General features: G+C 57.5%; 1 long non-coding RNA gene across 1 annotated transcript; it reads right to left on the minus strand.

Annotated features, from left to right (window-relative positions):
* Window positions 1–5089: 5089 nt before the first annotated feature.
* LOC144733794 (uncharacterized) lies at window positions 5090–6131 on the minus strand. The gene is made up of 2 exons (XR_013588394.1): window positions 5530–6131; window positions 5090–5474 (listed from the first exon to the last, which is right to left on the minus strand). It is a non-coding gene; the product is annotated as an uncharacterized LOC144733794 (long non-coding RNA).
* Window positions 6132–8666: the final 2535 nt, after the last annotated feature.

Genomic DNA, 8666 nt, shown 5'->3' on the forward strand with positions numbered 1-8666 from the left:
TGTTCCACGGGGCGGCTTCCCTCCTCTGGCTGGGGGGAAGGGACGCCGAATAGCAGATCTGCGGGTAAACGAGACTCACGGCCGAACATCATTAAAAACGGGGTTTGTCCCGTCGACGTGTGTACGGTGGTGGCGTAGGCGAAAAGGGCTTGGGAGAGGTGTTCGTCCCAATCCCGTTGATTTGCGGCCGCCATACGTTTGAGTTTCCCCGCTAGGGTCTGATTCATGCGCTCCACCATACCGTTCGCTTGGGGGTGGTACGCTGTGGTTCGGTCCTTCTGGATTCCGAACTCTCGGCACAGTGCCTGGAACAACTCGGCCTCGAAGTCGCTACCCTGGTCGGTGAGGACTCGTTCTGGGATCCCGTGCTTAAGTACGTAGTGTTCCACGAATGCCCGGGCCACCACCAAGGCCGTTTTATCAGGGATGGCCACTGCCACGGGGTAGCGGGTGAAATACTCTACTGCGACTAGGATATATCGGTTGCCTCGATGGGATCGCGGGAATGGCCCCTGTAGGTCAATCCCGACCAGCTGATTCGTGCGGCTGACGCGGAACGGCCTTAGGGGTACCTGGTATCGTGCCAGTTTCGGCCCGCACTGCTGACAGGCGCGGCAGCCCTGTACCCAGGCCGCCACGTCTTGTGCCAATTTGGGCCAGAGATACTGGCGACGCAGGGTCTCTCGAGTGCGTCGTTCCCCATCGTGGCCCCCGAGTGAGTGGTCATGCACCAGCCGAAGCAGCTGGGGTCGCACCTGGGCAGGAACACAGATGCACCCCGGCTGGCCGGCCTCGGTTAACTCCCGTACCACTCCGTTCTGCACACACAACCGGGCATACAAACCGCTCCAGGGTCCTGGTAGGGCGCTCTTTTCCTCCCGCAGTGCCGCCTCCACTGCCGCCAGATCGGGATCTCGCTGCTGGGTCTGTCTCAGCTGCTCGTCGTTCAGGCCCGGGAAGGCGCAGCCGACGTCCTCCTGGATCCGTCCGATCGGGTCCCGAGCCGCGGGTCCCGCGCTTGCCGTGCGGTCGACGGGATCCTCGGTGCCACCTGTGAGGGCCTCTGTGGCGCACACTGCACTCTCTCTCGCTGGGGGGGGGTCAGTGGCCGCGGCCGCTCGGAGGTCCGTTGCCTGCCGGCAGCGTCCCCCCGTGAAGCACGGGCAGGCCTCCTCCGCCCTTGTCTCGGCGTCCACCGTGGGTCGCCTCGACAAGGCGTCCGCGTTTGCATGCGTCCGGCCAGCCCGATACTCGATTTGCAGGTTGTACTCCTGCAACTGCGCCAACCACCGGGCCATCTGCCCCCGCGGCTCCTTGAATGTAAGAAGGAACTGCAGAGCATAATGGTCAGTGCGTACGCGACATTTCCTGCCGTACAAATACGGCCGGAACTGCTTACATGCGAAAATCACGGCGTACAACTCCTGGCGGGTCACGCAATAGTTAAGCTCGGCCCCACTCAAGGTCCGGCTGGCGTACGCGATGACTCGTTCCGTCCCATCCTGTACCTGTGACAACACCGCGCCCAGCCCGCTGCTGCAGGCGTCGGTGTCCAAAATAAAATCGGTGGTAAAATCGGGGAAAGCGAGGGTGGGGGCGTGGGTGAGGTGGTCTTTGAGAGTGGTGAAGGCCGTCTGGCAGGCCCCTGTCCACTGGTAGGGGTGCTTAGGGGAGGTGAGTTGGGTGAGGGGGCGTGCAATCTCGCTGAATCCCTTTACAAATCGACGATAATAGGTGGCGAGCCCCAAAAATGATCTGATCTCCGTCAGATTCCTTGGCCGTGGCCACTCCACTACGGCGCGTACCTTCTCCGGATCGGTGTGCACGCCTGCCTCGCTGACGCGATGCCCGAGGTACCCCACCTCGCGTTGTGCGATGTAACACTTACGTGGCTTGAGCTTGAGATGAGCCGCATGCAGTCGCTGGAACACCTCTCCAAGCCTGGACCAATGCTCAGACAGAGATCTACTGAACACTATCACATCGTCCAAGTAAATCAGGCACTGTTCCCATTGCAAGTCCCGCATCACCAACTCCATCAGCCGCTGGAACGTCGCAGGCGCATTGGTGAGTCCGAACGGGAGTACTCGAAACTCGAATAGTCCCATCGGGGTGGTGAATGCTGTTTTCGGCCGATCCTCCTCCGCCATCTCCACCTGCCAGTACCCGGACGCGAGATCGAGGGTTGAAAAATATCGCGCTCCGGCGAGGCTGTCGAAGGTGTCGTCGATGCGGGGTATGGGGAAGGCATCGCCGAGCGTGACTGCATTTAGTTTACGGTAATCGACGCAGAACCGGGTTGACCCATCCTTTTTTGTTACTAGCAGCACAGGGGCTGACCAGGGGCTCGCCGAGGGATGAATTATGTTATCGCGAAGCATGTCCCCAACTGCCTCTTTGATTTGGGCGCGTTCGGGTGCGCCCACTCGGTACGCAGGGAGTTTGATGGGTCGGGCTGCACCGGTGTCAATTTGGTGCTTAACAAGATCGGTCCGACCCACGTCCGTGTCGTGTTCACTGAATACGTTGGCATACTCCCGCAGTAACTCGCGCAGCCGATCGGCCTCTCCCTTAGGTAAATCCGCCCATGGCACATGTAACGCGTCGAGCAGGGGAACGACCTCGGCTCGGGGAGTCGGGCCGACTCGCCAGGCCAGGTCCTGGTCACCCTCAGGACGCCCGGGGTCCTCAGCCCAGAGTGCGAACACCGAGTCGTTAGAGTGGCGTGCGTGCAGGGGGTGTACGGTGGCTATCGGGGTGCGCCGCCGCAGTATCGCGGGGGTACTGTGGGGGTTAAACATCCGCATAAACAGACGGTCCCCATCTGCGTTTACCAACGTGGCGGATCCCACTATCCCATACCGTTTTGCCAACTCCGGGTGAGGAGTTAGCATTACCTCTCCTGATGGTCGGAGCGCGGGGTCGGTGGGGGATGTTGCCACCGGCACCAGCATCTCGGTGAGCGGGCCGATGGTGACTGCCGTCGCCAGGCTAGCGGCCACAGGTGCGAAGCGGGGGCGCGTTGGTTCTCGTCCCAGGAACGGTATCCGCTCGCCGTTGCTCTCCATAGTGGCGCATCGCTGGCGGGGTTGCACGTTGAGTCCCAGCCGTTCTAAGAGGTCGGTACCTGCGATACACTCGTGACACAACGCACTCGACACGTAGAACTCCTGGGTGCACACCTGACTGCCTATGCGGACCTCTAGGGTGGCTCTCCCCAGCAGCCCCATTCCGGCTCCGCTCGCCGTGTGCAGCGCGCGGTTCGGCGCCTGCAGGTGACGCACGTCGACCCCGATCGCGCTGCAGTGCGCTGCGCTCACGAGCGAGGCCACCGCCCCCGTGTCCAGCAGAATTCGGGTACGCACTCCGTTAACCTCCCCTTCCACCAGCGACGTGGCCCCCGTGATCCCCGCCACCAGCTCCCGTAGCCAGTCGCCAGGAGTCACCGTTTCCGTGGGCGTTGTTGTTGGAACCTGTGTGGAGATCACTTGCTCGCCATTATTCTCATTATCGTCTATTTGTATCGGGACCGCGTCGATTGCACCCCTAGTTGGTCCGCTCACTAGGGGGCGTTGGAGTTTAACCCCCGCGCCTGCCGAGCTCGGGTGATTTCAGGACAGTCTCTCACTAAATGCCCTCGGCGATCGCACATATAACATGCCCGGGGAGGGGGGGCTGCTCCGTAGTGGGCCCCCTGCCCGCTCCCTCTCCCTCCCCCCGTACGCAGTTGTCCCAAATCGGACTCTAATTGGGACACCCTCCCGGCTAGTCCCCCTACTGTCGAGCGTAGTTCACCCATCTCAGACTGGAGGGTCTTCATATTTTTATTTGCTTCCTCGCGTACCTGGGTTACCCTCTCACCTACGTGGGTTACCTTACCGTCCATTCGGTCTACCCGGCCAGCAATATCTCCAATGCCGGTCTGTAACCCGGCTACCCACCCCGGGGTAGTCTCGCTGGGTCTCTGGGGCTCCCTTGCCCGTCCCCTTCCTGCGATGGCGAGCTCCTCCTCCTCCTCGTCCGAGAGTAGGCTCGCTACGGCGCACTCTCGTCCCCTCCCTCGAGGCTGCGCGCGCTCACCAGAGAGCTTCTCGCATTTACGCGCGCGCTCGACAAGTGTGTTAAAGGAGAGGCGTGCACCGTCTATATTTGGCTGCCACCACGGGGTGCGTGCCAAATATCGCTGGACCTTCCCGGCGGCGAGGCTCTCAATTACTTTCGCATCGTGCTCCGGGTATGCGAGCTGGGTCAACATGCGTACGTCCTCGGCGTAATCTCGCAAATCCTCGCCGGGCTGGCGGCGGCGTGCCTCTAAGGCCGCCTGCGCATCCTCCTCGTCATAGGCGCCGAAGCGCCGTTCGAGTTCGCACATTAATTTTTCCCACTGAGTTTGTACGCTTGCGGGCAAAGCTTCCACAAAGTCAGCTGCCCGTCCATCTAAATGTATCTCTAACTGCTGCAACGCCTCCTCATCCGACCACCCATTAACCTTTTTAGCCCCCCTGATGCTGCGGGCAAACGATTTCCGTGATGGAATTCCTTTGCCCGTAAATGTGCATTTGATTTTAACCTGGGTTGGGGGGCCTCTTTCCCTTGGGGGTGCGGGGGATCGTCCCGCTTCTGACACCAATATGTGGGGGTCGCTAGCCCCCGAGATCCCTCCCTCGACAAGGCTAACGGCCGGGCTAACATCGTCACTCGCCCCCCCGCTGCTATGCGAACCGCTGCTGAGTTCCTCACTCATGGTGTGGGAGCCGTCGCTCGAGGGTTCCCCTCCACCGCGGGTCCGCGTAGTATGCATGGTTAATTACGTACGCGCACACCCACACACAGCTCTGCGCGGCACTCACTCAACCCTGACCACTCACGCTAGGATCGCGCACCTGTATTATACACGTCGTGAACGTGCGCGCACACACACATACAGCTCCACACGCGATACCCACTCTTGCGCCGCTCTGCGCCGCGCTCGCCGCTCACGTTATGATCGCGCACCTGGGGTACGCTGATTACGCACGCCGCGAGCTTACGCATACACAGTACCACACGCGTTCACACTTATAACACGAGATCACACGAGGCCACGATCAGCTATTAATGATTTATTGTCTGCTACGTGGGACTGGTTGTTGAGTCAGTATGAATCGACGAGGCTGCCTACTCTACTAACCCGGAACCTATTCCCTATTTATCGTTCACGAAACACTTTTACCTCCTTACTCACGGTTTGAGGCACTCGACGTTCCGTGGGTTTTCCTCGCTGCTTGCCTCGACACGTCGCACGGACGTCCGGAGGGCAGAGCTGGGGCAGTCCTGGACGTTGGCTTCTCGGAGCAAGAGAGCGATTTCCCCTTTGCGCTCCCCATTTATCCTCCCTACCTCAAAGGGAATGCGACTCTGGACAATAGGCTCGCGACCCTCTCGCATGCGCACCACCGTTCCGGGCGCTTTTGATATGCTACTTAATGCTCAACCTGCGCGGCGCAAATTCCAATCAATCCGCTTTTGATATGCTAATTAATGCTCAACCTGCGCGGCGCAAATTCCAATCAATCCCTTTCTCACGCAGGCCCCCCCCCATTATCGCAGTTTATGCGGCGGCGTCCGTCACAAAGGTGCGCCGTGGGAATTTGTGCACGGCTCCCCGCGTGACCCCGCTCTCCCGATTACTCATACTAACAGCCTTATCCTTTAACTCCCCTAACAATGGTGCCTGCGTGATGATGCTCCTCCATCACAATGCTTATTCCCTCTGCCTGCCCCGTCGATACTTGCGTGTGTGGGGTGTGTGAGATGCGTTTCCCCCACGGTGGCCGAGTGGCCCCTCGCTGCGACCTTGCAACCTTAGGGCCGGTCGCAGCGCCGCGGTGCAAAGTAGCGTCGGGGGAGGTCGTCCAATTCCCTGGTCGCCGGAAACCGTGAAAGTTTAATCCCGATAAGGGCTTCTCGGATAAAAACCGGTCGGCCAGGTGACCTCCCCACGGAGCTCTATGGGGGGGGGGGGAATGCGTGCGGGTGTGTTCGTGCGAGGTGAGGTGAGGGGGACGCGGGGTCGGCTCCGTCGCTTGGTGGTGGCGAGGTCTTAGATGGGGCGCCTGCTGAACGGCTTCGTGGCGGCGGCATGACAATTTTTCCACCCTCGATCTCGCGTCCGGGTACTGGCAGGTGGAGATGGCGGATGAGGATCGGCCGAAAACCGCATTCACCACCCCGATTGGGCTATTCGAGTTTCGAGTACTCCCGTTCGGACTCACCAATGCGCCCGCGACGTTCCAGCGGCTGATGGAGTTGGTTATGCGGGGCTTGCAATTGGAACAGTGCCTGATTTACTTGGACGATGTGATAGTGTTCAGTAGATCTTTGTCTGAGCATTGGTCCAGGCTTCGAGAGGTGTTCCAGCGACTGCGAGCAGCTCATCTCAAGCTCAAGCCACGTAAGTGTTACATCGCACAATGCGAGGTGGGGTACCTCGGGCATCGCGTCAGCGAGGCAGGCGTGCACACCGATCCGGAGAAGGTACGCGCCGTAATGGAGTGGCCACGGCCAAGGAATCTGACGGAGATCAGATCATTTTTGGGGCTTGCCACCTATTATCGTCGATTTGTAAAGGGATTCAGCGAGATTGCATGCCCTCTCACCCAACTCACCTCCCCTAAGCACACCTATCAGTGGACGGGGGCCTGCCAGACGGCCTTCACCACTCTCAAAGATCACCTCACCCACGCCCCCACCCTCGCTTTCCTCGATTTTACCACCGATTTTATTTTGGACACCGACGCCTGCAGCAGCGGGCTGGGCGCGGTGTTGTCACAGGTACAGGATGGGACGGAACGAGTCATCGCGTACGCCAGCCGGACCTTGAGTGGGGCCGAGCTGAACTATTGCGTGACCCGCCAAGAGTTGTACGCCGTGATTTTCGCATGCAAACAGTTCCTGCCGTATTTGTACGGCAGGAGATGTCGCGTACGCACTGACCATTATGCTCTGCAGTTCCTTCTTACATTCAATATAGTAGGTTTTTACCCTTTTAACTGGTACAAAACTGACACCTTTATTCAAGGCATCATGTTTGCAATGACCTACTATCATATTTTGCCACTGGTAAAAGAGATCTCATAGTGTAAATGCTTACCCCGAGCTCTCAATACTCTGATATTGCACTGTGTTTGAGTTGTACGCCTTCTGGTGTCATCTGGCCCTACACCAATGGGGACTAGGCTCTAAAGAAAGCCGTCTCGGGTGTGGGCCAATCAACTTCAAGGACAGTGCATATTATCATCCTTATCAGAGTTGCTTTTTTTTGTTTGCTTTTTTGACTACTTGTGTTGTGGTCATTGCAAACATGATGCCTTGAATAAAGGTGTCAGTTTTGTACCAGTTAAAAGGGTAAAAACCTACTATCACAGTTTGCCACTGGTAAAAGAGATCTCATAGTGTAAATGCTTACCCCGAGCTCTCAATACTCTGATATTGCACTGTGTTTGAGTTGTACGCCTTCTGGTGTCATCTGGCCCTACACCAATGGGGACTAGGCTCTAAAGAAAGCCGTCTCGGGTGTGGGCCAATCAACTTCAAGCAACAGTGCATATGATCATCCTTATCAGAGTTGCTTTTTTTTGTTTGCTTTTTTGACTACTTGTGTTGTGGTCATTGCAAACATGATGCCTTGAATAAAGGTGTCAGTTTTGTACCAGTTAAAAGGGTAAAAACCTACTATCAAATTTTGCCACTGGTAAAAGAGATCTCATAGTGTAAAAGTAAACTGTGTTTACTCTACGAGGTGTAAGGCGACACTGAGCTCAAGCCAAATGACTCACGCGACATGTGCAGAATTCCACTTCGCCCTGGTGATGGTGGGGGAGGTGGTGGTGGGGGTGGTTGTGGTGGGGGTGGTGGTGACTATGGTGCAGGTGCCGGCGGTGGTGGTAGAGGGGGTGGTGGGGTTGGGGGTGGAGGTGGTGGTGGTGGAGGTGGTGGTGCTGAAGGTGGTGGTGCAGGTGCCGGCGGTGGTGGTGGCGGTCAGCGCTACGCTGCACTACGAACCCGGCAACCCGAGTGCGATTCTCACTCACGGCCAACACCACCCTGAGCCACCTGCCCGAGATCGACTCAGCCTCAAATGAGTCCCTGGTGCAGTGGTGTAGCAGTAAACATAAAATACACCACATTATACTATGCTACTATACACTACACTACTTTCCACTACACTATACACTACACTACTATACACTACACAACTATACACTACACTATACACTACACTATACACTACACTATACACTACACTATACAATACACTACTATACACTACCATATAACAGATGTATAGACGAAGGCAGCCGGGCGGGCGTGGTGCTGGCCACCCACCCCCTTTGTGCGTGCCAGTGCCAGTCGCCTTCATAGGCGCTACTGGGGCTGCTCGCTACTACAAACAAACAGCACTTGCCCCAGCAGTCTGTTCCAGGCTACACGGGGGACATTTGTCTTTGGTTGAGGTGTTAGTGGTGGTGGTATGCAAAGTTTGTGCTGTGGGCATTCGCCTGATAACAAGTTTCGGAAAAAAAATGTTAACTCATTTATGGAACTGCTGCCCGCTGCTGCTGCTCAAACTGTGTGGTGGTCTGAGAAGATGTTTTTCCCCTTTTTTCGGGCAACAAAACAGGTGT

Source organism: Lampetra planeri, chromosome 48 (assembly GCF_965212315.1).
Source record: "Lampetra planeri chromosome 48, kcLamPlan1.2.h2, whole genome shotgun sequence".
Lineage (NCBI taxonomy): Eukaryota > Metazoa > Chordata > Hyperoartia > Petromyzontiformes > Petromyzontidae > Lampetra > Lampetra planeri.